Genomic DNA, 27,067 nt, shown 5'->3' with positions numbered 1-27,067 from the left:
TTGCTAAAGTACCTGTGTGGCGACAAAGACTTGAATTTAAGATGCAGTCACCCATATTACACACAGATACAAGTTAGCTTGCATGTTCTTGGCCTGGAAAAGTGCTACTTCTATGTATATTCAAGTCTGGACTCCCTCACGATTCCTGTTGTAAGGGACAATAGGTTCCTGTCTTCGGCAGTCCCAAAGCTGCGTCAGTTTTATTTTCAACATTTTTTGAAGGCAATATCCGAAAGCAGAAAAATGTAATATTCCCCACTAAGCAGCGCTTTCACTGGCAATAAGGCTGAGCAGTCGTTTATTACATGTGGATGCAGTACATTTTATTTATACTATTTACAATGGCTTCACTGCAGTCATTTTAGACAGTTGCATGTGTAGTACCACATTCTATACTGTAATAGTCTGTCAGTGCAATAAACAGTTGAAATCAAGTGCAATACTGTGTTGTGTTTACTGTCTGTCTTCCAGCCTTTCCAGCAAGCTGAAGCTAACAGTTTGAGTTCATTGCAGCTTTTGACAATACAGCGCAGCATTGCCACGGTGCCGGGCAAAAAGGAAGACATAAATCTTCTTTCTAGGCCCCTAGCACCACACAGGTGTCACAACACAAGCAACGGTACAGCAGTTTTGCTCATTGCAACAGCAAACACATAACATAAGAGTTCTACTTTGGAAAAAGAAAGAAAACGAGAAAAATAGAAAGATAATGCATTGATCACGAAACACACCGACAGCGCAGTAATGAAAAAAACAGGAAAGAACAGATTGGCTTTTGCTGTGCATGGAAGGTAACGAATATGCACTCACTGCTGGGACAGAAAAAATAGCTTTGATTGTTTTTGAAGCAGAGACAGGCTGGGATACCGTTACATTATTTCAATTAATGAAGGATGGCGTTTCAAAGCTCAGGGACTTGCCATGATGGTAAAATTGTGTAATAGGTCGTCCTAACTTTTGTTTTCCTGATTATGTGTTAGGGCACTTCAATTGGTTCAACGCATCAGTCACTGCAGTCATTCTTTGCGAAGATTCCAGGCTTAACATTAGTAATAACAGCAACCACGTGAAGGATGTCGTCAACATATCCAGCCAATTCATGAGGAATCCTGTTAGTTAAAATTTGAAATATCTTCAGCCGTTGTATCACGCGCTCTACATGGATGCGTACCGATGCTGTTTCATAAGTAGCATCCACCTCTGACTCGGTAAACTGAGGACTTGTTGCAAAGGGTGGCATTACCAAAGTTGCTTGCTGTGCGCCAACCCCAGTCCTAATGCCTGGAAAGCCCTTGTCAGCCAATATAACGTCACCGGGTTCCAGAAGAGACAATAATTTGCCCTGAGTGGTGATTACTGCATCTGTGGTCCTGCCTCCAAAGCCCTCAGAAATGAATGTTACCAACCCGTTAGGAGCTATGCCAATTAGATATTTCAGTGTATATCGTCCCTTGTAGTTAGAAAACCACAGGTTACGCTTCTCAATGCCCGGTGGCATTTCTGTTTCAAGTTCTGTGCAGTCAATAATACCTCTACACATGGGGTAGTGCTCACGAAAGCTAGCTGGCATCGTTCGTTAGCTGTGTTGTACAGCTAACCGTGACGGCCAGTATATCCAGGTCTTTGTAGCTGATTTCAGGTTTGCAAGAACTGATTTGAAAATTCGGGAAGCTGTCGTGCTGTGAATGGAAAATAATGTTGCTAGAAAGGAAAATGGAAGGCCATGTTTTAACTTGATCAAAAACAAAAGGAGTTTGTCTTCAAGGGAAAGTTCATTCACACGTTGTGTTGAGGCAGGAAGAACACTAAGCAGAAGGGCAAAAATTTGAAAAGACACTGCCGTTAATGACTGCAGTGCAGAATCATCGTTACACAGTGCTTTAAACCCACCGAAGTAGGGCTGCTTATGCACTGGGCCAATGGCCTTGTCACAAAAATCGGTATCACACACAGTTCCTCACTCCACTGTAGATGATGTCTTGTGGGATACAAAGCAGCTTGCAGTGCAATTAGAAGTCACTGAGAGAAAGATAAGCTCTCCAGTAAAGCACTCTGGTTGATCTTCTGTCATTGTAGATGCCTGCATTACAGAAATACCGAGAAACACCACATTTTCATTAGTGTGGAAGTCCAAGACGTATAATTCATCACTCGAGCAAAAGAAACATCTTACATCACTTAGGCTACATTCCATAGGTGCAATTTCATTAGCTTGTTCTGCGGAGTAATCAATGGCAAGGACAGGTGAATCCAGGTGCGGGGCAGGATCCTGATACCTTCCTGCAGCTTTCTTCTTTTCCCTTTCCATTTGCCTACAAACAGCATGCGACAATAAAAATCACAATGACCATCCGCAGCCTGCCTTTAACTGGAAGGCATTTAACACTCTACGGTTTAGAGGAGCACACGTGTACCTTTCAAATCGTCTGCTTGAGCCAGGGGTTTGTTTCCTCTTGTAAACAGACGGGAAGATGCTTGGATGATATGAAGGATGACCGACTTCGTTGGCCTTGACATTGCCGACAAAATGCTTACTGCATATCCTTGAGTTTTTTGATGGAAGCCAACCCGTCCCATCTTCACTGCGCAGTACAAATAAAAAAATATACTGGGTAGAAAGGCGCAATAAAGCAGTTCATGCTAGCACAGCAGCACGCTGAGAGTGCCTAAAAAGCAATAAACGCAGTTTCCAGAGCTCATAATATAACCTACCAAAAAAGTACTCTAAGAACCCGAGTAACATGCAAAGGCTACCGCCGAAGCGTTTAACACAACCTCTTCAAACGTTTAGTGAGGTTAGGAATTCACGACAAAACATGATCAACAGCATTTTAAAGATAAACGCTTTAAGACGTCACAAGCGCAGTGGCGTGGAAACACGCACATAGTTCGCGATGCTAGCGTCGTTGTGAGAGCGCCGCGGTTTCGTGTAAACGATGCTAGGAGAGACGTGAATATCGCACTCTATATTTACGTTAGAGCTCGTTCACGACACGACGATAGCAACCTGAGCTTCTTTCTTTATGCAGTTGTTTCAAAACGATATATAAAAACACCTCTGAGCGCCGATTTCTTGAGTATATTGTCAGTGAGATTAATAAGAACCGGAATCTTACTTCTGACGACGAACTAGCTGTATCCAACGCTGGCGCCGTTCTCTCTCCCAGGGTCTCGATGGGAAGGAGAAAAACTTGACGCCTGGTGAGTTGCTGTACTTGCTGTTACACCCTACAACACAGCAATTTTTGTTGTTGGGACGCGGACCCATGTAATCGCAAGCGCAAAAAGCAAGGCTTCCCGACGAAACAGCGGCGGCGATGCTACTCGGTCGGCGCGCTTGCTCGCTGCGGCCCCCAAGGGACGCTCGGGCCGCCGCTAGAGGCGCCCACGTCGGCACCGGAGTTACATCTGCAGGGTGCCTATAGTCTTCCTCCGTGGACTGCAGTTAGGCCTCGAATAAAATACATTAGCAGTATCCTTCTATATTAGAGCGCTTATAATTGTCTGCTACCTATTAACTCCCAACGTTCACCTTGAAAATCGTGATCTGCAGTATTGAAAAACAAGTTTGCTGTTTTGTTGAAGCAATGCCTCCTGAAGAACATGCCTGAAGCGTCTCCTCGATTTCAATGGGCCCTCAGATTGCCACTGTGTTGCGCAGACTGGCCGCGAGGAGCCGCTGAAAGATGACACTCAATTTTGATTTCAATGGCTGGGAGACTGAGATGCGCGGCTCCCGATAATGCTGTTTCCATGACCTACGGAACTAGAGACCTGCACACTTCGCACTGCTCCAGCGCGCACCTTCTAGTTCATGCCTTTTGCCGCTAGGGGAGGGCAACTACGGGTGGCGTGGCTCTACAACTAACCTGTTGAGCAAGGTGGCGCCGATTATATTACTTCAAGGACGTAATAGTTTTGTCATTTGTCTACATTTTGAGTATGCATCATTAATCCATTGTCTTAGCAAAGATGTGAGAAAGTATCACGCATGCATGCGCGCAAACAGAATATTCACCGCTAGGATTTAAAGAAATATCATATTTGCATCGTTCTTTACTACGTTTCAAAATTATAAGACAGGACAAAGTCACAGGGAGACAGTGAGAGGAGAGAAATCATTTGTAAAAAAGCAGACGATGATGATGACAAACAAAGAGTTCAACTGAGCGTCCTCAACGGCCAAAAAGTTAACGAAAGTTGGCGCACGCAGTCCCATAGGACCCCGCCAAATGTGCAGGTCTCTAGTTCAGTAGGTCACGGCTGCTTCATCCTTTGTTCGGGTTTCGGGCTTTGAGCAACAACTTTTATTTTGTTAATGACAAAAAACATGTTCTTGGATGTCTGAGAGTGCAGCAAATGCTTAAAAAATCTAAGCTGACTGCCACATAATATTGAAAGCGGATCATCAGTTTCGATTTCAAAATCTAAAAGCGTGCTGTGCACACCTTTCTATCATGCTGTTAAGACCTTTTGTCTGCTGCATAACCAGTAACTTTTGGACGGTTTACAACAAAATGAACATGTTCGAAACATCCATATTGCAACGAGTGCTTGAAGTGGCTAGAAATGCCGCAAAATAAGTATTTACACTGCATGATGCATGGTTGTATATTGTACTGCGGCCAATGGCAAGAAATCAACTACTTCGATCGGACACGCAAAAAGAGAAAATAATCCATGAGATGGAATAAGGACAGGAGGAAGTCCGGAATTACCCGAGTGCTCAACTGTAGCCAGGTGACCCGTGGCAAAGGAGGACTGCATGGCGCTCAATGGATGGAAGCCGGAGACGTCGCGGTAACCTTCATGGGGAGTCGTTCGCCCGCAGGGGACACATCCCTCATATCTAATGTTCTTAGAACTTTGCGAAGCGCGCCTGTTACAATCTTGCTGCGGAGCATTACGAGTGATGTTTCGATCAAGTGAAGCAGATCTTGCAAGGCCCAGCCTGCGCTGTTTCTGGTCATCTTTCCGACGAGCTTTCGCCGAACGGTACCTCCCTGAATAACGTTGACAAATTTCAAATAAACCCATGCCCCTCTTCTCTATTCTTTTCGCAAGAAGCACAGCTCACTATACGTTCCCTGTGTGATGCACACCCAAACAGTGACTCTGGGAGTAACACAGCAGGCCTGACTGACCGGATTTCTCCAAATGACCAGCAAGTGCGTTGATGAAATGACAACTGGAACAAGGGGATCGAGCATCAGACAAGGCGAGCGACGTGTGAATGTTTAAAAAAACTGTGCTGGAAGGCATAGGCACGTGCGCACTTACAAGGAAAAATGGCATGCGGCGGAAGTCGTTTCTTACTGCAGTTTCAAGAATTTTCTGGAAAGAGGCTTCTTGTTGTACATCTTCGCAACTGCGTTAATTCTTAATTGAATGTCTGTTATGTCAAGTGCATGGTTTCTTAGCAGCGGTTTGATGAACTTCTTGCATATAATATGCAGTAGTGCTTCCCTGTGGCCGCTATCCTTGTGCTCACAGGTCAGGGCAGGCAAACCCGCGATTTTATTCATACAAGGTGTTGAGCAAGCATGCATGTCCAGTGGCCTTTGAAGTTGCGTTCGGTCTTTGAGCATGATATCGGCGAACTTCTTGAGGCCCTGTAACACTCTTAGGAGTGCTGACGTCGGGTAAGAGAGTTTATCCCAGTCTTTTGATGGGCAGTCCAACTGTCGACAGTAGCATATCCTTAGCTGGAAATGCAAGCTACAAAGTGCAGAATAAATTGATGTTGTGTTTGGCTGCCCGTTTTTTTTTTTCAAATTACCTTGAGCCGTTTTTCCCGGAGTTGTAAGTCGGCAGAAATTTCATGGAACGAAACGCTGGGTTTCTTGTTTCGCTGGCTGAACATGCAAAACGGAACGCAGCAGCAATGCATTTTCGCGCGCTACTCCCTCCAGCAACTGCAGTCATCGATGCGTCACCTGTCAAACGGTAACACTAAACAGACCCCACAAATAACATAAGAAACAGCACACCAGAAGGCATACTTTTTGCTGCAACGGCAGTCACAAGAAATTTCTGTGCTGCCTGCGTGTCGTCTGCTAGATGGACAACTGACAGCACCGCCATACGGCGGATGCGCGCTCTACGGCGGGCAGAAAAACCCCTGACGCTTCAGGCATGTTCTTCAGGGGGCATTGGTTGAAGCCGATGCTACGACCCTCCATGGCTACGACGCTCCGACTTTCAGCCAATCTGGCCTGGCTTCTATCTTTTATTTGTTGTGGATGGTTGTCGACTTTTGCGGCGGGTATTTGCCGTTGCATGTTCAGCTCTCCAGCTGTTGTGGCGTTTGGCGTGTTCGAAGGAAACATTCACGTTGTAAAGTTGACTAACGTTTTTGCAAGCTGACTCCATGGAGCGAAAGAGGCACTTGGGCTCACGAACGCAGCCGCAGCGTGCAGCGCCGATGCAAGCTATCGCTGCTACCGCCTCGTCTGCGCGCAGTGACCCGGAAGCTGGTTCGCCTGAAGGAACCTTGGGCGCCTTGGGCCAACCCTGCAATTGCTCGGTGAGAGTCTTCTGTCGCTGAGGGACACGCCGAAGGAGTCGTGCTTCGGAGATCGGTCGGGACTCGCAAAATCGAGCATCAACCGCATACGGAGGGATGGTTTCGTTTTCCCGTGTCCCAGTGCGTATTCCCAAAAAGGAAATGGCACCGCAAAGCCTTGTTTGCTTTAGGCGCGCGCAAAAGTTCGAGTGGAGAACGCGTGTGATGTATTCGGCGATCACTTCGACATGGGCCTGTTTCGCTGGCGTTGGCTGGTTTTCTTGACTGCGCGCGCAGCATATTTGCGAGCTGATTCCTCCAGGGTGTCACTGGGAGACTCTGGCGTCATTGCTCTGGACCACTTGATTTGCAGAGCTAAGCAGTGTGTTCGTCACTGGTTTATTATTTGACAGCGAATTAAGCAAGTTTATTTAGAGCGGCCCTGTAACAAAATAATCCAGCTGGAAAGCTATAGTATAGTTGACCTGCGAGTTTGCTGACTGGACGAGCGTTCAGTTTGCCCTAGCTCTTGGGTTCGGTCCCTGCCGCGGCTGTTGCTTTTCTTCACATTGCAGTGCAGAAACGCCGCGGATTGAGATTTCGGGGAAAGAACACCGGGTGTAAGGGATCAGTCACCCTGCAGTTGAGCTAGAGTAGGATACACTGACCAAAAGAAAACGACAGCTGGTAACAGCGGGCGTCCTCTATTTCTCCACTGGCCAATCACAGCAGTGAGCAATATCAGCTTTTCAATGGTTAACTATCAAATAAGTCAGAGGCAACCATTATTGAGCTTTTAATTTTGTCTAGTGATTAATTTCCTGTTTAGGTCCCAAGAATCATGGAGGACTTTTGTTCAGCGGTCCCGAATGTGGGCGGAGCATCATGCAGAGCTGTATCCGACCATAGTAGATTTTCACTAAAAGTCGTGTTGTTTAGCGCATGCTGACGCTTGCCAAGAGGACGATTAATTAAATCTGTAAGCGATATAGTTGAGATCCGGAATTAATTTAGGGATCAACAGCTTATCTCTTAGCCGCAATTGTTCGAGCACGTTAAAGTTTAATTCCATCAACTGGTCTCCATCTGGCCCTGTGGGAAGTTTGAGTACATCTTATTTCCCTTCCTTTTTTTGAAAATGTGAAGGGCACCCAGAGTGCAGATTGCCCTTCTGGAGTGTGCAAAGCTAGGAATCTTAAATTAGGCGCCGGCCAGTAAACCTCAGTGCGTGCGGCATTTATGATTTAAATGGTGTATCAAAGCAAAAATGCATACACTTGCAGTCTTGTTAAGTGTGATTATAAATATTGATAGTTTTCTTTTTCTTTTTTTTTGCTTTAGGGTAGCAGTGGGAGCTGAAGCAGTGATTGGCTACTGAGAAACCTGGGAGACCTTTCACGACCATGTAAAACACTCAGAAAATCAGCATCCGACATGCTGCACTCAGGTCGCAATACTTGCTTTCTGCTTGGGCATTAAGACATGTTACAAGTGTGAAGCACCCAAATCCTTCTGCCTTCCGTAGTCATCGCAGCTGTTCATATAGTAGTAATAGCCTATGATAGTTCCTTGTTCGAAAAGAGTAGTGATCAATGGCATGTTGTCGAGTGGTGCAATGCCAACCTTGCCCTTTGGTGTTGTTCTTTGGCATTTATGACTTAACGAATCGGGCGACATCTCCGTGTAAGTGAGGCCAATAAAAATTCTCTGGTACACGATCGGTCGTTCGTCGTATTCTTTGGTGCCCGGCCATAGTGCTTTCATGGGCTCTGTGTAGAATTTGCGACCTGAACACAAGGGGTACAACAACCTGTTCGAAATTCCTGCCAGTCGACATGGAGTAATGACGGTAAAGAATATTTCCTTCTTCACGGAAGAAGTATTTATGACCCTTACCGGATATAAACTCCTTACTGATTCTAGGGAAGCCGTTTGAGTGTTACATCCTTCCGCTGCTCTTTAGCTAACTGGTCCTTTCAGCTAACAGCACTGGATTCGTGGCACGTGCAACGGGGATAACGTGTCCTCTTGTGTCTTCTTGGCCGAGGCGTTGACACAACGCTCCGATTTTCCCGGCATTAGGTGTTCCTGGGGAACTGGTGCCGTGTCATGCTAACACGTGCGCTCATCCAACCTGGGTTCTGGTCGTGTGGTTCCCTGACACCTGGGATGTTTCCGAGCACGAGGTCGTACAAGGGGCATTTCATGCAAAGTGCTGTCACCTCGCCAGAGTAGTACTGTGTATGCACTTGCACTCTTGCCTCGGCTAATTGGGTGACGGTACCGTCAAGGAGATATTGTGTCCCTGTGCGTCCTGTCACGCAGTTCTTTGGAACCAAACTCCGGCGGATAACGACAGCATTACTGCCCTTGTCTTTAAGAACGCGAACGAGTTTTCTTGTCGCTAATCATTCCGCACCTCGCATTCTACCCGTTGTAGGCTGAAGCGCGTTCCCCATGTTTTGGTCATGACCACTAAGAATGGAGCCTTTTTGTTTTACATGTTTTGGCTGTTTAGTGCTGGCAGGCGGGAGAGCACGAGTAAGACTGGAAGCGGCACTCTGCTCTTTCTTCGTGTGCCGACTTCTGCAATTCTCCGTCCGGTGCCCGATCTTGCCGCAAGAATTGCACCTGGGCACCTCTTTAGTGGAGCTGTGACAACCGGAAGCCCGATGCCCCGGACGATTGCTTAGCATGCACACCTTAATTGTGCCTTCTTGAGAAGGTTGACAGAGGCCTTACTGGGTTCTTTCGCTATATCAGGGACTTTGCTGGGATTAGAAAAGTTGTGCGCTTCCTGTAAGCAATCAGCTGTGTCGGCCAGCCCATCAAGTGTCTTGCACTCTCGCTCCTTCAAGAAGATAACGAGCTTCGGATGGCAACATCGGAGGAACTGCTCAGCAATCATATGGTTGCGCAGGTCTTCGAATGTCTTGGTAACATTCGCCATTTCAATCCGATGGTCGAAGTAACCAGAAAGCCTGGCTGCTAACTGTTTCCCTGTCTCACCATCCTGAGCTCGAGCCCTCCGAAATTTGCCATTGTAACCCTGAGCAGTGAATCTAAATCGCTGCTGGAGCGCCTTCTTTATTTTTTTGATAATCTACCGATTCAGTGGCAGTCATTCGACCGATCACAGTTAACGCCTCCCGTGTGAGGCACATGCTTACAGCCAAAGCCCATTTATCTTGAGGCCAGTCTTGTCCCATTGCTGCAGGCTCAAACCTCTGAACGTATGCATGCAAATTATCGCGCCGCTGATCGATCAACTGTAACAGTTTTTGTGGGTTGAGAGAAATGTCATGGTTTGATGCTGGAAGGGTTTCGACATGATCAGTCTCATTACTGCAAGTTTCTTCTTGGAATCTGAGTTTCAATTCCAGAATCTCTTTCTCTCTCGCAGTGGATGCCTGACTTTCCTCTCTTTCTGCAGCCTGTTCCGCCCTCCGTGCTGCACGTTCATTGTCTATCCACTCCCTCAGCTCAGCACCCGAGAAACCCAGTTGTGCGCCCAACGTGGCTAAATGCTCTAGGTCCATCGTCGCTCAAGCTTAGCGCTTTGCGTGAATATGGGGCTGTTACTCGGCCCTCTCGCTGACGAATCCTGGCAGGCTCACCATATTGTGATGTAGTTAAGGGTCCAGGTCCGTTCAGGAGCTCTGGGCAATAAACAGGTCGCATTCAGCATCGAAGCACTGTTTTTCTTCGGCAACGAGGACAAAATTCGGCATATCTAGCCCACTAGCACGCTAACACACACTCACATACACTACGGGGCACTTAAAGCAGCCTAGAGGGGTTCGACAAGAGGAACACCAATGTCCTACTGTGGGTTCCGGTGCGTGCTGCTCCGTCGTGCTGCCACCATGTGCTGCAGGTAGATGACAGTCGACGTTGGTTGTCAGCGACAACTGGTCACCGGGGAAGCTATCCACAGGCAATCGGCTCGTGGTAACATCCTGGATACCAGGAGGCCGGTATCGGCAGGTAGCCAGGTGGCAGAAACAGCCTGGCCAACGGCAGACCTGCATCAGCAGGCAGGAGTGCGTCTGTGGGCCGCCTGGCTGCCGGTAAGCTGGCATCAGCAGGCAGGTGCTTGTTGGCAGGCTGCCTGGCCATGGAAAAGCAGGCATGAGTCTGCAGCAGGGTACTGTGGTGCTGTGCGGGCAGCCATACCCTGAACCTCAATACCCGACCTGTGCAGGCTAGCTGGCCTTGGGGAGAACGCCGAGCTCCAAAACGAACATCCTGCCACTCAGCGACACACTGCCACGACTGTCTCGAAGCCTAGCTCTGACATTCGATCCTGCGTGTACACCGGCTCGCAGCGCACGCGGCCACACTTTTTCATTGTCCGCCTGGAACCACACAGTGGCATAATCCACATCACAGTGATGTCACGTGATATGTGATGTCTCGCTTGTTCAGTCATTGCAAGCCATGTCACGCCTTAGGTATGCTTGCCATGACAGACGTGACATGAGATGGCGGCACCTCCAGACGACCCGACGAGCTCCTCATTCTCTCATGGAAAAGAGAAAAACAAGCTGCATCCACATGCGAGATGTGCACTTGGCTGGCAGTGCTTGCACACCGTAGCATGCCCCACATCACTTTATTGCAGTGATTGCATACTTGATTACACTGCTCAGACACAGTTAGGTTATCGTTGCCACGAATATGGTCAGTTGTAACTGAACATTCTAATAGAGCAGAAATTCGAGCCTGTTGGTAGGTCATCATGATGTGTTGGTAGCGCGAAGACACAAGGGCACAGCAGGGAAGTGTATGGGACGAGTGCAAACTTTCGAAACATTTATTGAAGTACGCAGTACCTCGCAGGAGCCGTCACGCATGCGCAAAGCCTCATTCGTAAGAATGGTGAAAATAAACTTAAAGGGCAAGAGTAGTGGGAAGGGTGGAGACAATGAATAGATAACAGATTGTTAAGAAATCAGAAAACGCTGCTCTTTCTGGGTCACAAGTACTGAGGGCGTGCTGAGACATCTGCCACTTTGAGCGATTTTCACCACTTGAAACAGCTCACATTCGAGCCTTCCTTCGTGCCGACCGATTATCGAAGTGTTTGTCAGCAGAGGGTGGCATTTGCAGTCCTTACAATGAGGCGATAGATTCGAGCCGTAACCGTTACCTAGGGAATCATCATGCTCCCTTAATCGGTCGTTTAGACAGCGGCCCGTCCGACCGATGTAGACTTGACCACAGCTCAGAGGGATACTATAAACAACACCTTCTTCCTCTTTTTTTTTCTCTTTAATTTAACCTCTCCCGCAATGCTTTCCGTCAGTATTTATCTCCCACATTCTCATCGCCACGCAGAGTAGCATGCCAGCGAGGCTAAATTCTATGCCTTCCAATAAAGAGCTCTCTCTCTCTCACCTTCGTTGCACAGAACAAAACTTTCTGCATGATTTTTACAGCACCCATATTTCTTTTGGCCCTTGCCTGTCGCCATGCGACAAAGCATCGATATTCTGCACGGCGCGTTAAAAACGACATCGACTTCGAATTTTGCTCCAATTCTCTTGAGATGATGGGACACATAATGCATGTGCGGCGTGACAATGACGCTTCTTTTGTTTTCCTCTTCTGTGCGCCTTTGCGAAAGTCTTTCTATCTTTTTTGTCAACGTTTCCGCCACGGGGACAATCACGTCAAGAGGGTATCCAGAATTTTCTAGACGCTTGACTTGGGTGCTGAAGCTTTCGTTTGTCTTGTGATGACACGATTTCAAGAGTGTGCATGAAGGCATGACATGGCTATCCCTCTTTTTACTAGCTTTGAATGGGCTGAGACAAAAGGAAGCAAAGACATCTTGGTACGCAGCTCATACGTCCAGCATACATGCCCAGGGTCATTGAAATAAAAACGAATATCTAAAAAGTGCAGTGACTCAAGCTGAGGTAGTTCAAGGGTAAAATTAAGGCTCGCAGAACAACAATTTAAAACATCTAAAATCGAGGTTGCCAGGACGTGTAAACAGTATCCCGGGCCCCTCAGGGGGGTGTCTGCAGCTTGCAGGCGTTGGTAAGTGGTGACACCACGGGTTCCCGAGCATCCGCAAGCAAGGACATCCCCGCAGGGGGATGATGGTGAACAGTGCATCACCACGGAGCCGAGCACCCGCGCTTCGCCGTGCGTGGCATTGCCGTGTTCGGGGAAAAGGGGATCTTGGTGGTTGAGCCGATGCCGAGCGTTTGGACCTTTAAGGCCCCTCGGCGGAGGCAACGCACCACTTTGGCCCCAGCTTCCTGTAGACGGCACCTCCGGCCTGACCCGACCGGGGGAAATCGGCAGTCGTCTTTTGCTACCCTTCCCTCTATCTTTCACTTTCCTACCCCTTTCTCACAAGTCTCCTGTCTCCTACTCACTTCTAGCACACGCTCACGCTACTCAGCACACGCTCCTGTTGCGTTATGTCTACAAGAGCCAAATTTAGGGCCTCAAGACAATAACTTTCTTTAGAATTATACTGTTTTCCGCCGCGACCGAGAACAGGCGAGCAGGCTGTTAGGAGGTGTGGCAATTATAGTGAAAAATGGTGTCCTGGCTAGTGAGCTTAAACTATAAACATGACTTGAGGCTGTAGCAGCCACTCTGCTTGCACATAAAACCATTACGGTGTGCTCTGTATATATCGAGCCACAGCTGAAAATAACACTGCTTGACTTGGAGGGTCTTTGAAAGCAGCTACCAGAGCCATACCTGGTAGTTGGCGACTTTAATGCAAATTCTCGTTTTTGGGGAAGCGAGAAAACTGATGCTAGAGGGCAGCTCATCGAGGATTTTTTTCTATCCACTAATGTCTGTTTGCTGAACTTGTGTAAACCCACATACCGTTCCCCATCCTCGGGGAGAATGAGCGTATTAGATTTGTCTTTTAGTTTACCGCCTGTTTTTAGCGATTTGAACTGGAGTGTTTTAGACAATCCATATGGAAGCGATCATCTTCCTGTTATAATAGTTCTGTCATCCTCGCCAACAGTTATTTCAACGAAACCGCGGCGCTAGAAACTACATTTAGCTGATTTGGCATTGTTTTGAAAAAAAAGTCCAGTTTACAGGATATAATTTTAGAAAACCACAGCATAGATCAGATAAATGAAATGTTCACAACATGCATTCTTTCTGCTGCACATATATCAATTTCAAAATCCACAGGAGTGGTGTGCCAGAACCACAAAATTTGGTACACACGGGATTGTAAGGAGGCAAAAAAACTGCAGAATAATGCTTGGGGAGTGTTTCGCAGGTACCCAACTCATGAGAACCTTATGTTTTTCAAAAAGGCGAGAGCACATGCGAGGGGTATCCGGTGCAAGGCAGAGAAAACATCATGGCAAATTTGTGTCTCTTCTATAAACAGCTCAACCACATCAAAACAAATGTGGGAGCAAGTTCGAAAATTAATTGGCCGCTACTCACCTTTCACAATTCTTCTTTTCACTACACCTGGTACACAAACGAGTTTAGGGGAACAGGCAGACATATCGGGGGATAAGGTACTTGGGGAAACGCTGAACTCCACTGGAACATCCTTTTTCTTGCGGCCGCTGTCCACAGCTCTCAATATCTGCAGTTTTGTCTCGAGCGAGACCGCCTTCCGCTTCATTGCCATGTCGACCTGGCGCTGCACTGAGATGATGCCGAGGGTGCCGCAAAGCAGGCTCTCTACGCAATGCCGGCTCGCCACCGCCGCCTCGCTGTTGCCAGTGTTGCTGCACTTGTCTTCACCGCTGGACAAGTGGCGCCGCCCTTCGGATCTTTGTCGTCATATGAGCTTTCAGAGTTTTTGCACACTGTTCATAGGTGGTGCGACCAGTCAAACGCGCAATTTATGTGCCTGGCCACGGAACTTTCTGCAACCTTTTCAAACGATCAAAAAAAAGTGTGCTTGTGAATTGGCTTCCAATATTTATTTTGCTCTTTTTAAGCTACCTTTAGCGTTTTGAGCCTCGCGTAAACCTAATATTTCTTCATTACAGCCGATATCAGGGTGGATCTCGCATTTTCGGTTTCGTTATAAAAGAATAAATGTCGTAAAACTGAAGCATGACCAACCAAAGTTCGAATTTAGTTCGCTATAACCGATAATTCGCTATGTCAGTGTTCGTTATAACGAGGTTCAACTGTATATGCAGTCATTTCTAAAATACAGAACTATAGCCGAAAAACAAAGGCTCCCAACAAGTGGAGGTGCTAATGAAAAATATGATGGTCTTATTGCACTCCAGGAAATCAACACTGTACTGTCTGCTGGTAAGAAAACTGCTCCAGGACCCGACCAAATACACCATAAAATGCTTGCCCATCTTTCCAAGCCTGCTGTAGAGGCACTTTTAAGATTTTTTAACAAAGTATGGGTTTCGGGGAAAATACGTCGTCTGGTAAAAAGCTCTTATTGTACCGTTCCTTAAACCTGAAAAACCCCCAACCTCTCCTAGCAGTTACAAACCCATCGCCCTGACTAGTTGCCTCGCAAAATCCTTTGAAAGTGTCCTTAATATAAGATTAACGTTTGTCTTTCGATCCTCTGAACTTCTTGATGCCCATCAGTGTGGTTTTAAAAAGATTGCTGCGCAACAGATCACCTAGTCTGTCTTGAAAATACTGTTCGAGAAGCTTTCGTTCATAAGCAACACTGTTTCGCTGTATTTTTCGATTTAGAAAGGGCATACGATACGGCCTGGCGGTTCGGAATTCTTCAAGACCTTGCTGAGCTTGGCATCCGAGGAAGAATGTTGAACTGCCTAAAAGACTTCTTATCTAACCGTTATTCATTTCATGTCCGCCTGGGTACAATCCTTTCGAGGAGTTTCATTCAGAAAAACGGAGTACCTCAGGGGTGTATTTTAGGCACAACTCTCTTTGTTGGAAAAATGAACTCTCTTACGAAAATAATCCCAAGCTCCGTTATGTACTCAGTCTATGTGGACGACCTTCAAATAGCTTGTACTTCCTCCAATGTATCAACATGTGAAAGACAAATACAAATAACAATAAATAAACTGGCAACATGGGCGGAGAGAAATCGTTTCCTGTTTTGCCCACAGAAATCGGTGGCAATTCTGTTCTCACTCAGACGAGGCATACATACAGATCCCACCCTACGCCTGAACAAAATAGAGTTACCAGTGAAAAATGAGCATAAATTTCTTGGTATAACATTTTACAGAAAGGTCACTTTCTTACCTCACGTAAATGCATTGAAAAAGAAGGCTTCTCGATCCCTAAACTTACTCAAAGTGCTGTCAAGAAAACACTGTTGAGATGATTGGACATGCCTCTTACAAATTTATCGCTCTGTAGTCCGCTCCACCCTGGATTACGTATGTATAGTGTATGGGTCAGCGAGGCCATCGTACCTTAAACGGCCAGATCCAGTACATAATTTAGGCTTGCGTCTTTCCACTGGTGCATACAGGACGTCGCCCATAGACAGTCTGTATGTAGAAACGAACGAACCATCACAGACAGAGGAACGTTGCTCACGTGTTCCTACATTCTAAAAATCCGTTCGCTACCCAAACACATCTGTCACCAAATAGTCACAAAGTGCCCATCCAAAATACTGTTTAACAACAAACCGCTCTTGCGTCTTGAAGAGATGTGCCAAAATCTCGGCGTACTGGACACATTGCCTGGCATTGCTGGAAGAATAGATTCACTGCCGCTATGGTACAATTTCCCGGAAATCTATGACCTCACTCTTGCACATTTCAGCAAAAAACAAGCTCCACCACAGTATAAAATACAAGAATTTTTTGCACACCAGGAAAAATACAGTACTTGCGCAGCTTTCTATACAGATGGCTCAAAAACTGATCTTTGCGTTGGAAGTGTAGTCGCACAAGGTAATTGCAATCATACAGTGAGGCTACCACAGTGTGCATCAATCTTCACTGCCGAATGTTACGCCGTGTCTGTAGCCGTTGAAAAAATAGTAAAAGAGAACCTCGCAAACAGCATTATTTACAGACTCCCTATGTTTACTTACAGCTCTCCACTCTAGAAATGCAGTCATTGCTATGCTTGGTGATATCATACACAACATAGTAATAGCCGCAGCGAAAGGACAAAGCCTAAAACTTTGCTGGGTACCGAGTCATATCTGATTTAGAAGCGACGAGAGAGAAGACTTTTGTGCTGCTCAAGCAGTGACAAGCAAATCAAGAAAGTAAATATTCCATTAAAAGATTGCATGAATTTAATACATCGTAGCATAAGACAGTCAGAACGGTGGTAAATTATTGCATAGGAAAAAAATTAGAGATCCAGTGTCCTGTGTTGTGAACACTCAATAAGTGAGCGAAACAGTAAAAGGCACTTGCGGACTCGTCGTTCAAGCGCTATCCTATTTCGTGTGGAAGATATTCCACCTGACCTTCTTGAAAAAAAAAAGTGATGAAACAAAACCCCGGAAAAATCAAGATTGGCAGTCGCCTTTTTTCAAATAGAAGAAATTTGCAGCCAAACGTTGTAGGTTATGGTTTTACCATTCCAAAGGCTGCCCAGGATATCGTACGCGGATGGCGTACGTCGAAGGGGGAGTTATTTTTTGGGCATTGTTCCTCTTCAAAACGAAATAAAAAGAACAAATTGCTTCATGAGACAGTGATATATTGGTTTCACATAACGCAACGCAAAGGTTAAGCTGCTTAGGTGCTTGTGAGCGAACAAAATCAATTCTTCCAGTGACAGAAAGGAGCGCCAGGAAAATTTTCGAGGTAGCGGCCGCCATCTCTTGCATCCCGTTGGTGCCGTCACTGAAACACAGCCACTGATTTCTCTTTGAAAGGTTAAAAATAATTTTCCATTCATTTTTTGCATCTTCATTGGCAGCCAAGCGGTGTTGCATTAAAAAACTGTCTGCGACTGTCCTGTCGGCCCCTCTTAGCCGCGCACCATGCGTACTGACGATGCGCTGTTGCTGCTCCAGGAGTCTACGCCAGCGCCGTGGCGCGGCAACCTCTTCTAAAGCCCCACGGGGAGAGTGCTGGTTTTGCCCCTACACAACCTTCTAGAACACTGTACCACCACCCTTACTCCACTTTCTCACCCCTCTTCCACCCTCCCAAATTGCCGTCCACCACCCACCCACCCATCTCCGTCAGCCCCACCCTTCAGAAAAATTCTGTTGCATGTGTGAAGCCTCATCTTTGAGCAAAGCATTCATTAGCCCTTTCAGACTTGCATTATGTTCTGCTATCCAAGAAAATCTGAAAATTTGTTTGTATGCAGGCAAACCTTGATATCACGAACATGGATATTACGATTTATTGGCTATATCAAACTCTTCGTGAATATTCTCAATAGACACATGTAATTTTCACTTGATATATCAAACATGGTTGGCCCTAAAACGGATATATCTAACCCCCCAGCAATAAGCGGCACCCACTCGGACGGCAGGTGGCACACTTCGCCACTCTACACAAGTGACTGGAGGTGGTGCGGCTGGAGTTCGTGTCAAGGTTCACGCTTTGATCTCATGCTAGTGTTGAAATCTCGCACTCGCCAGCTGCGCCAGAGAAGATAGAGCTGTACGGAAGGTTGGTAGCTAGGAGGTCAGCACGTGTTGAACCTCTCGCGTTTGTCGACACTACCCCGGAAGCAGTGGAGTAGACTGCTGCGCCATTGCAGTAATTGTCCTGCACTCATCTCGGCCGTCACAGGAGTGATGAAAATGCCGATAGCTTTTGCTTTGACACACCATTTTTCATGCAACACAGTTGTGAAGCGGGGAAGACACTATTGCTGGCTCTTGACCAGCAGCTGGTAGAGCTGTTTGGGGATACCGCTCTAGCTGGGTTTTGACCAACTGGCATTGTTATGTGGGGAAGACAACCTAACTGGCGCTCAGTTCTTTTTTGCTTGTGGAATCGCCATGAATGCCTTCAGAAACTCCAGTAAAACTTGCGAAAATGTCTCCCAGTTTCTTTAACAACATCACCTGTTTTGTGATGCCTTCACTAACTGAACTGCTCTGCTGTTGTGCGTGTTTTTGACGAAATTTTATGTTATGAACTTTGGCTATATCAAACTATTGCAGTTTTTTTGTGTTTGCTATAATGAGATAACAGAAGCGCCTCAAAAATTTTTTAAATTCATGTACACCACGCACGTCCATGCTCATGCGATTCCAGGCCTATCCTAAAAAAAAAACAGTTATGCCCAGTTAATTATTTTTTTTATCAGCAGCTATGGCAACAAAAAATCAACTACAATGTTTTTAACAAAGTAAAACATTCCACTGCACAAGAGAAGAAAAAAGTTACAGCACCAGACAGCACATGCTAGGAGCTCCATAGAACTTTGTGATGTCAGTCTTTATTTCTTGTTTTTGAAAAGTGATTCATTTTTTTCTAGGCACGAAATGGCCCTACCATTCTGTCGAGCAGGGATTCCAAATGTTTCTGACATCGTGAAAACAGCTCTAGATGCTTCGAATAAAGTTCCAAAAGTGGGGTGCACAATCGTAGACGCTGAGTCACAGAGAGGGTGGGTAAAACCGTCAAGGTAAGCATTGGGGATAAATTCAGCTGCTTTGCAGAATTGTCACTTCAGATGTATGATCTTCCCGTAATTTTTTTTTGTACTGCCTGTTTCCTGGCACTGTTTTCTTTCGATTTTTATTGCATTCATACCATTTTGATATGACTCAGTGGGCATGCCTAAAAGTTGGTCAGAGAACGCACATAAATGCATGAAACAAAATGCACTTGAAAGCTGAGTGCCATCCTTGTGTGTTTGTCTTTGCCTGATCCCAACCTTTTTGTACTGCCAGGATGACAAAGTCACCAATCAATCAGCCCAGGGGAAAGGTTTATCTTCGATACAGTGGAACTGACACAGCATGCCTGCAGTATTCAGAGGCCCCTAGTGAGCAATCTTTGCATGCAGGTGGGTGCCCTGGTGTGGGCCCGGCTGGGCTCTGCATGCCGCTGGCCAGCTGTGGTGGTCACGGAGTTTCCATTTGTGGCCAGAGACGAGCTGCACCTGGCCGCCTGTGGGTCTGCTGGCTGGCTTAGTACAGAATCTCCCAGGTGGGTGTCTCGGGGCCACTGGTTTCGTGGGACTCTTCTCTGCCTGAATATATGCTTGGTAAGCAGTGTGATATTTGCTGGCAGAGTTCCTGAGTGCCAATATAATGTGTGTTGCAAAAGACTGCAGGTAGGGCACGCTACGGAATCGGCCTTAGTTTTGCTTTCGCAGCTGTGCATCTTGTTATTTGCTTTTGCGTAATACTGCATGCAGTCAGGTGCAGTTATGTGCTGCGAGAATCCAAAGCACCATGGTGTGCCTCAGCTTTGAGAGGCTGTGTATTTGGCACCGTGTGTTTTTTTGTTAATGTTAAAAGGCATTAATGGATACACAGTATTTGTCTTCTTTGATAGTAAGTTTAAACTGGGGTTGGTTGTCATTGATTATGGACAGTGCGATTTGTATCGTTTATGCAGAGTTTTAACATTGGGATGTGTGGCTATTGTGTGATCTGACTGGGGATGTGCTGCATAAAGCAGATTCCTAAAAGCAGTGCATTGAGTAGGAAGCCTCATTGTGTGGAAGAGAAGAAAAAGGAGCCCCAGCATGGTATCGTGGGGGCATGAAGTGTAGCGACAAGCGAAAAGTAGCTGGAAGAAACGTGGAGATGAGTTCAAGAAGTGTGTTTCCTTGAAGACAAACTGTGGTAAGCTGAGGCATTAAAGCTCAAGTAATGTGAAGGACATTTAAAGGTTGAGAAATGAGGATCTCAATGGTAATTTCAAGATCAAGGCTTGTAAGTCCTGAAGAATTGCAGATGTTGATGAGCTTTACTAAATTGGCGGTTTGAATATTTGTACAGGTTAGTGTGAAAGAAGGTAAAACTGATTAATTCGTAATGCACGCAGTTTGAATAATTCAAAGTCCGAACAAATGAAAGCGAACAAAAGATATGGTTAACTGCCATCGGGAAGCAGCCAGGTAGTGAGATTTTCCCTTTTTATTGTTCTAAAAATTTCCACGATTGCCTTTCTTTTTTTTTCTTCCCCGGAAGGTAACGGCCAACACTTTCTGTTCTAAAGCTGGACCTGAGCAGAAGGCCTCCTCCTCAACTAGAAAACTGAAGAAGAGACAGGCGACTTTCAACGCATCCGATTTTTGTAGTGGAGGGCTGTGTCGGAGTCGTGAAGGAAGGGCTATTGCCCGTGAGCATGGTCGGGAAGGCTGAAAATACGACAGCATGTGGCCATTCTGCGACTGCTGCTTTTTGAACAAAATGGCTATGTAACCTCTGCCACTCGCATTTTCACACCTTTGAGCCGCGGGAGCTGCTCAACCGTTTATGTTGAGAAGCAAAAGTCTCCACGGCAGTTGCATTTTGCCCAATTTTCCATCCTTCTGACCCCGGGTTGCTGTGAGCCACTGAACGAATGAGTGTGCTTATTAAAAGGGAATATCCTGTTTCGATAACAGACCAATGTTGACTTCACACATGGTTTCAGTCTTCCTTTTAGGCGTTTTGGCAAGGTATTTACCGCAGATGGATGACATTTCTAAATTACTGCACCCTTGTAATCTCCGTATGTTTAACTTGGGGTGACTGCTGCTACCAATTGCACGCAATATGATGCAGAGGGCACTGGAAAATTGAGACAAAGGCACACAGCAAATATCAGCGAAAGCTTCAATTCTCTGGTTTAGCACACGGGGTTTTGTGCACGGCTGTGGTTTCGGAGTGCCGAAGACACTGCGATGTGCCTTATTCGTTGTATCTTGGCACTGGTCATGTCGTCCACTGCTCAACAGCAAAGCCTAACATGGCAAGCTACTAAAACCTTCAAAATCAGTAGCTACAAGCAACAGTCAGGTACACATCTCGGAGGTCACGCAGCCAGTTGCCACTGCCATGCTGCCGCTAACATGAATGAGCTAGAGCCTCCCCCGCTCTCCGGTCCGGTCATCCTGCCGTTTTTACCCTCTCCACATAACCTCCTTAGAGGCAGTGGAGCCTCCCGTTTGCACAGGCTGCCTAGTCGTGGTGGCACATAGATATAGCCCGCAACAGAGCCCGCCGCATGGTTTACATAGACTCTGATAGTGTGTGGGCGGACCATGTCGCACTTTTCGAATGATATAGAAGTTCAGATTAATGAAATCTGAATTTACGTGCTTTCACTGTACATATATGATGAAAGGTGCTGGTGAAGTGCCGAACATGTTTCAGCATCTTAGCGGAGACACTAGTGATGGATATGTGTGAATGTTGCTTGGATAAAAAGTCACTTTGCAAACCGGATGGGCTGGCTGGTCATTTAGTTGGCCTGTTGCCACGTGCAGTGCTTCTAGTAGTAATAATGTGTGGCTCCCACACTGGTTTCTCTGCAGGAGATAGCGGCAACGTCATGTACGTCTCCATGCGCTGATCCAATGGCCTGGGCCCAGGCCACTTTCCTGGCCCACAACGCGGCCATGGCGGCACATACAGCAGGACCAGGTGATGCTCATTTGCAGTAGCCATTGTGGTTGGGTGCACTGCAGGTTTAGTGTATGCGCTGGCGCTGTCTGTTTGCTTTGCATGTGGTCTCCGGATGTGGTTGATATAGACTCAGTGACACAAAATCGCGTAGTCAGTTTCACTTGCAGCGAGTGCTTCCCTCACCAAAAACGGTTCCTTTGGGGCTTGTGTTTCATGGTGGGGTGCCACGGAATGTGTTGAATGCAGAAAACAATACTGTGTAGAAAAACAGATTGGAGGTTGTGCAGTTCTAGCTCAATTGATATGATCTGCACACCGATTTCATACACACATGTGTTGCCGTTTCAATCCGATGGTCGAAGTAACCAGAAAGCCTGGCTGCTAACTGTTTCCCTGTCTCACCATCCTGAGCTCGAGCCCTCCGAAATTTGCCATTGTAACCCTGAGCAGTGAATCTAAATCGCTGCTGAAGCGCATTCTTTATTTTTTGATAATCTGCCGACTCAGTGGCAGTCATTCGACCGATCACAGTTCACGCCTCGCCTCTGAGGCACATGCTTACGGCCAAAGCCCATTTATCTTGAGGCCAGTCCTGTCCCATTGCTGCAGGCTCAAAACGCTGAACGTATGTATGCAAATCATCGCGCCGCTGACCGAACAACTGTAACAGTTTTTGTGGGTTGAGAGAAATGTCATGGTTTGATGCTGGAAGGGTTTCGACATGATCTGTCTCATTACTGCAAGTTTCTTTCTTGGAATCTGAGTTTCAATTCCAGAATCTCTTTCTCTCTCGCAGTGGCTGCCTGACATTCCTCTCTTTCTGCAGCCTGCTCTGCCCTCTGCGCTGCACGTTCATTGTCTACCCACTCCCTCAGCTCAGCACCCGAGAAACCCAGTTGCGCGCCCTACGTGGCTAAATGCTCTAGGTCCATCGTCGCTCAAGCTTAGCGCTTTGCGTGAATATGGGGCTGTTACTCGGCCCTCTCGCTGACGAATCCTGGCAGGCTCACCATATTGTGATGTAGTTAAGGGTCCAGGTCCGTTCAGGAGCTCTGGGCAATAAACAGGTCGCATTCAGCATCGAAGCACTGTTTTTCTTCAGCAGCGGGGACAAAATTCGGCATATCTAGCCCACTAGCACGCTAACACACACACACATACACTACGGGGCACTTAAAGCAGCCTAGAGGGGTTCGACAAGAGGAACACCAATGTCCTACTGTAGGTTCCGGTGCGTGCTGCTCCGTTGTGCTGCCACCATGTGCTGCAGGTAGATGACTGTCGACGTTGGTTGTCGGCGACAACTGGTCACTGGGGAAGGTATCCACAGGCAATCAGCTCGTGGTAACGTCCTGCATACCAAGAGGCCGGTATCAGCAGGTAGGCAGGTGGCAGAAACAGCCTGGCCAACGGCAGACCTGCATCAGCAGGGAGGAGTGCGTCTGTGGGCCGCCTGGCTGCTGGTAAGCTGGCATCAGCAGGCAGGTGCTTGTTGGTAGGCTGCCTGGCCATGGAAAAGCAGGCATGAGTCTGCAGCAGGGTACTGTGGTGCTGTGCGGGCAGCCAGACCCTGAACCTCGGTACCCGACCGGTGCAGGCTAGCTGGCCTTGGGGAGAATGCCGAGCTCCAAAAAGAACATCCTGCCACTCAGCGACATGCTGCCACGACTATCTCGAAGCCTAGCTCTGACATTCGATCCTGCGTGTACACCGGCTCGCAGCGCACGCGGCCACCCTTTTTTTTGTCCTCCTGGAACCACACAGTGGCATAATCCACATCATCACAGTGATGTCACGTGATATGTGATGTCTCGCTTGTTCAGTCATTGCAAGTCATTTCACGTCTCAGGTATGCTTGCCATGACAGACGTGACATGAGATGGCGACACCTCCAGACGACCCGACGAGCTCCTCATTCTCTCATGGAAAAGAGAAAAACAAGCTGCATCCACGGGGTGAGGTGTGCACTTGGCTGGCGGTGCTTGCACACCGGAGCATGCCCCACATCACTTTATTGCAGTGATTGCATACTTGATTACACTGCTCAGACACAGTTAGGTTATCGTTGCCACGAATATGGTCAGTTGTGACTGAACATTCTAATAGAGCAGAAATTCGAGCCTGTTGGTAGGTCATCATGATGTGTTGGTAGCGCGAAGACACAAGGACACAGCAGAGAAGTGTATGGGACGAGTGCAAACTTTCGAAACATTTATTGAAGTACGCAGTACCGTACAGGAGCCGTCACGCATGCGCAAAGCCTCATTCGTAAGAATGGTGAAAATAAACTTAAAGGGCAAGAGTTGTGGGAAGGGTGGAGACAATGAATACATAACAGATTGTTAAGAAATCAGAAAATGCTGCTCTTTCTGGGTCACAAGTACTGAGGGCGTGCTGAGACATCTGCCACTCTGAGCGATTTTTACCACTTGAAACAGCTCACGTTCGAGCCTTCCTTCGTGCCGACCGATTATCGAAGTGTTTGTCAGCAGAGGGTGGCATTTGCAGTCCTTACAATGAGGCGATAGATTCGAGCCGTAACCGTTACCTAGGGAATCATCATGCTCCCTTAATCGGTCGTTTAGACAGCGGCCCGTCTGACCGATGTAGACTTGACCACAGCTCAGAGGGATACTATAAACAACACCTTCTTCCTTTTTTTTTCTCTTTAATTTAACCTCTCCCGCAATGCTTACCGTCAGTATTTATCTCCCACATTCTCATCGCCACGCAGAGTAGCATGCCAGCGAGAATAAATTCTATGCTTTCCAATAAAGAGCTCTCTCTCTCTCACCTTCGTTGCACAGAACAAAACTTTCTGCATGATTTTTACAGCACCCATATTTCTTCTGGCCCTTGCCTGTCACCATGCGACAAAGCATCGATATTCTGCACGGCGCGTTAATAACGACATCAACTTCGAATTTTGCTCCAATTCTCTTGAGATTATGGGACACATGAGGCATGTACGGCGTGACAATGACGCTTCTTTTCTTTTCCTCTTCTGTGCGCCTTTGCGAAAGTCTTTTTTTTCTTTTTTGTCAACGTTTCTGCCACGGCGACAATCACGTCAAGAGGGTATCCAGAATTTTCTAGACGCTTGACTTGGGTGCTGAAGCTTTCGTTTGTCTTGTGATGACACGATTTCAAGAGTGCTGCATGAAGGCGTGACATGGCTATCCCTCTTTTTACTAGCTTTGAATGGGCTGAGACAAAAGGAAGCAAAGACATCTTGGTACGCAGCGCATACGTCCAGCATACATGCCCAGGGTCATTGAAATAAAAACGAATATCTAAAAACTGCAGTGACTCAAGCTGAGGTAGTTCAAGGGTAAAGTTAAGGCTCGCAGAACAACAATTAAAAACATCTAAAATCGAGGTTGCCAGGACGTGTAAACAGTATCCCGGGCCCCTCAGGGGGGTGTCTGCAGCTTGCAGGCATTGGTGAGTGGTGACACCACGGGTTCCCGAGCATCCGCAAGCAAGGACATCCCCGCAGGGGGATGATGGTGAACAGTGCATCACCACGGAGCCGAGCACCCGCGCTTCGCCGTGCGTGGCATTGCAGTGTTCGGGGAAAAGGGGATCTTGGTGGTTGAGCCGATGCCGAGCGTTTGGACCTTTAAGGCCCCTCGGCGGAGGCAACGCACCACTTTGGCCCCAGCTTCCTGTAGACGGCACCTCCGGCCTGACCCGACCGGGGGAAATCGGCAGTCGCCTTTTCCTATCCTCCCCTCTATCTTTCACTTTCCTACCCCTTTCTCACAAGTCTCCTGGCTCCTACTCACTTCTAGTTTCTTCCTTTTTTTCTGGCGGCGAGGGATAACCTTGTGTGGCCAACCACCCTGAGTTGCGTCATATTGGGTTATAGTTGGGGTGTACAGCTGGCGTGGGCAGGACTTGCTTGCAAGTTCCTGTCCCGTCCCCAATTTGGGCTCCATGGTGGGTGGCTGGCATCGTATCCAAAAAACACATTTATTCTATGGCTAACGTTCTCTCAGCAACTGATCGCCCTAACAAGAGAGGGAGTACCGATGTAACTCAGAATTTCATTAAAAAAAAGAAACAAAGTTTCCCTAAGTTTGAGGTGATTCATAGTGAGGAAACTGATAAATCTCCTAGAATAATCCCCCTATTCATTGTAGAAAAATGTTTGACGGGTGCCTTGGGCTTTGGCTATAAGTTTACAAAAATGGCTAGTGGAGACCTCTTACTGGAACTCCAAGAAAGCGTCCAACAGTCAAAACTTTCCAACATTGTGTCTATAGGTGACATCCCTGTATCGATATCTGCCCACCGATCCCTCAGTACGGTCCGTGGTGTAATTTCAGAGAATGATTTTCTCCACCTCACTGAAGAAGAAATCAAAGAAGGGCTTGCTGAACAAAACGTCGTTGATGTCCACGGGATAAGAATAAGAAAAGAGGGCAAAGAAATCTCAGCAAAGCACATAGTCTTGACATTTGCACATAGTATTCTCCCAGACTCAAATGAAGTGGGTTATCTAAAAATAAATGTGAGGCCCTGCATTCCTAACCCTCGACGATGCTTTAACTGCCAAAGGTTCGGCCGCGGTTCAGTGAGTTGCCACGATGGTAAAAGTTGTGCAAAATGTGCTTCAAAAGATCGTTCTTCTGATGACTGCGACGGCGCCCGACGCTGTGCAAACTGTGAGGGAGACCATGCTGCATACTCCAGGGCGTGTCCGTACTGGAAGAAAGAAAAAGCAATAATCACACTCAAAACTACTGAAACATTTCGTTCAGAGAAGCAAGAAGGTGATGCACACAAACAAGCTCATACTCCTTCACAGCAAAAACAAACTTCGGCGATGTGGTGCATGGGCGCGGCGCACCACAACAGGCTTCGTCACCTGCCCAGGCCACTCGCAGTGAACCTGTAGCGAGGCCATCCGCGCCCCCAGGTGGAGTAGGTAACACTACCCCGCCAAGCCAAAAAGAGGCCTCGCAGACCCCCGTGTCCGTGGCCCCCAAGACCTCCTCCCACAGGTCGAGGTCCAACTCTAATGTCCACGTGCTCTCTGCACGGTTGTCGAGCGCCTCTGCAGAGGCAATGGACAC

The 27,067-nt window shown here is 47.1% G+C and overlaps 2 long non-coding RNA genes and 1 pseudogene across 4 annotated transcripts; 1 reads left to right on the top strand and 2 right to left on the bottom strand.

Moving 5' to 3' along the window:
- Positions 1 to 259: 259 nt before the first annotated feature.
- LOC144111945 (uncharacterized) lies at positions 260 to 3,579 on the bottom strand (annotated as a pseudogene). The gene is made up of 4 exons (XR_013310160.1): positions 3,117 to 3,579; positions 2,415 to 2,582; positions 2,174 to 2,312; positions 260 to 2,080 (listed from the first exon to the last, which is right to left on the bottom strand). The product of XR_013310160.1 is annotated as an uncharacterized LOC144111945 (transcript).
- Positions 3,580 to 6,175: 2,596 nt separating this feature from the next.
- LOC144111951 (uncharacterized) lies at positions 6,176 to 23,709 on the top strand. Its single transcript, XR_013310163.1, has 3 exons — positions 6,176 to 6,526; positions 21,896 to 22,004; positions 22,783 to 23,709. It is a non-coding gene; the product is annotated as an uncharacterized LOC144111951 (long non-coding RNA).
- Positions 10,267 to 14,209, bottom strand: LOC144111952 (uncharacterized). Of its 2 annotated transcripts, none has more exons than XR_013310165.1 (2): positions 13,952 to 14,209; positions 10,267 to 10,612 (listed from the first exon to the last, which is right to left on the bottom strand). It is a non-coding gene; the product is annotated as an uncharacterized LOC144111952 (long non-coding RNA). The 2 variants fall into 2 exon arrangements; XR_013310164.1 differs by having other exon boundaries at positions 10,267 to 10,530.
- Positions 23,710 to 27,067: the final 3,358 nt, after the last annotated feature.

This window comes from Amblyomma americanum, unplaced genomic scaffold (assembly GCF_052857255.1).
Source record: "Amblyomma americanum isolate KBUSLIRL-KWMA unplaced genomic scaffold, ASM5285725v1 scaffold_19, whole genome shotgun sequence".
In the NCBI taxonomy this organism is placed as follows: Eukaryota; Metazoa; Arthropoda; class Arachnida; order Ixodida; family Ixodidae; genus Amblyomma; species Amblyomma americanum.
Note: the sequence above shows the minus strand (reverse complement) of the source record. Positions and strands in the feature narration are given on the sequence as shown.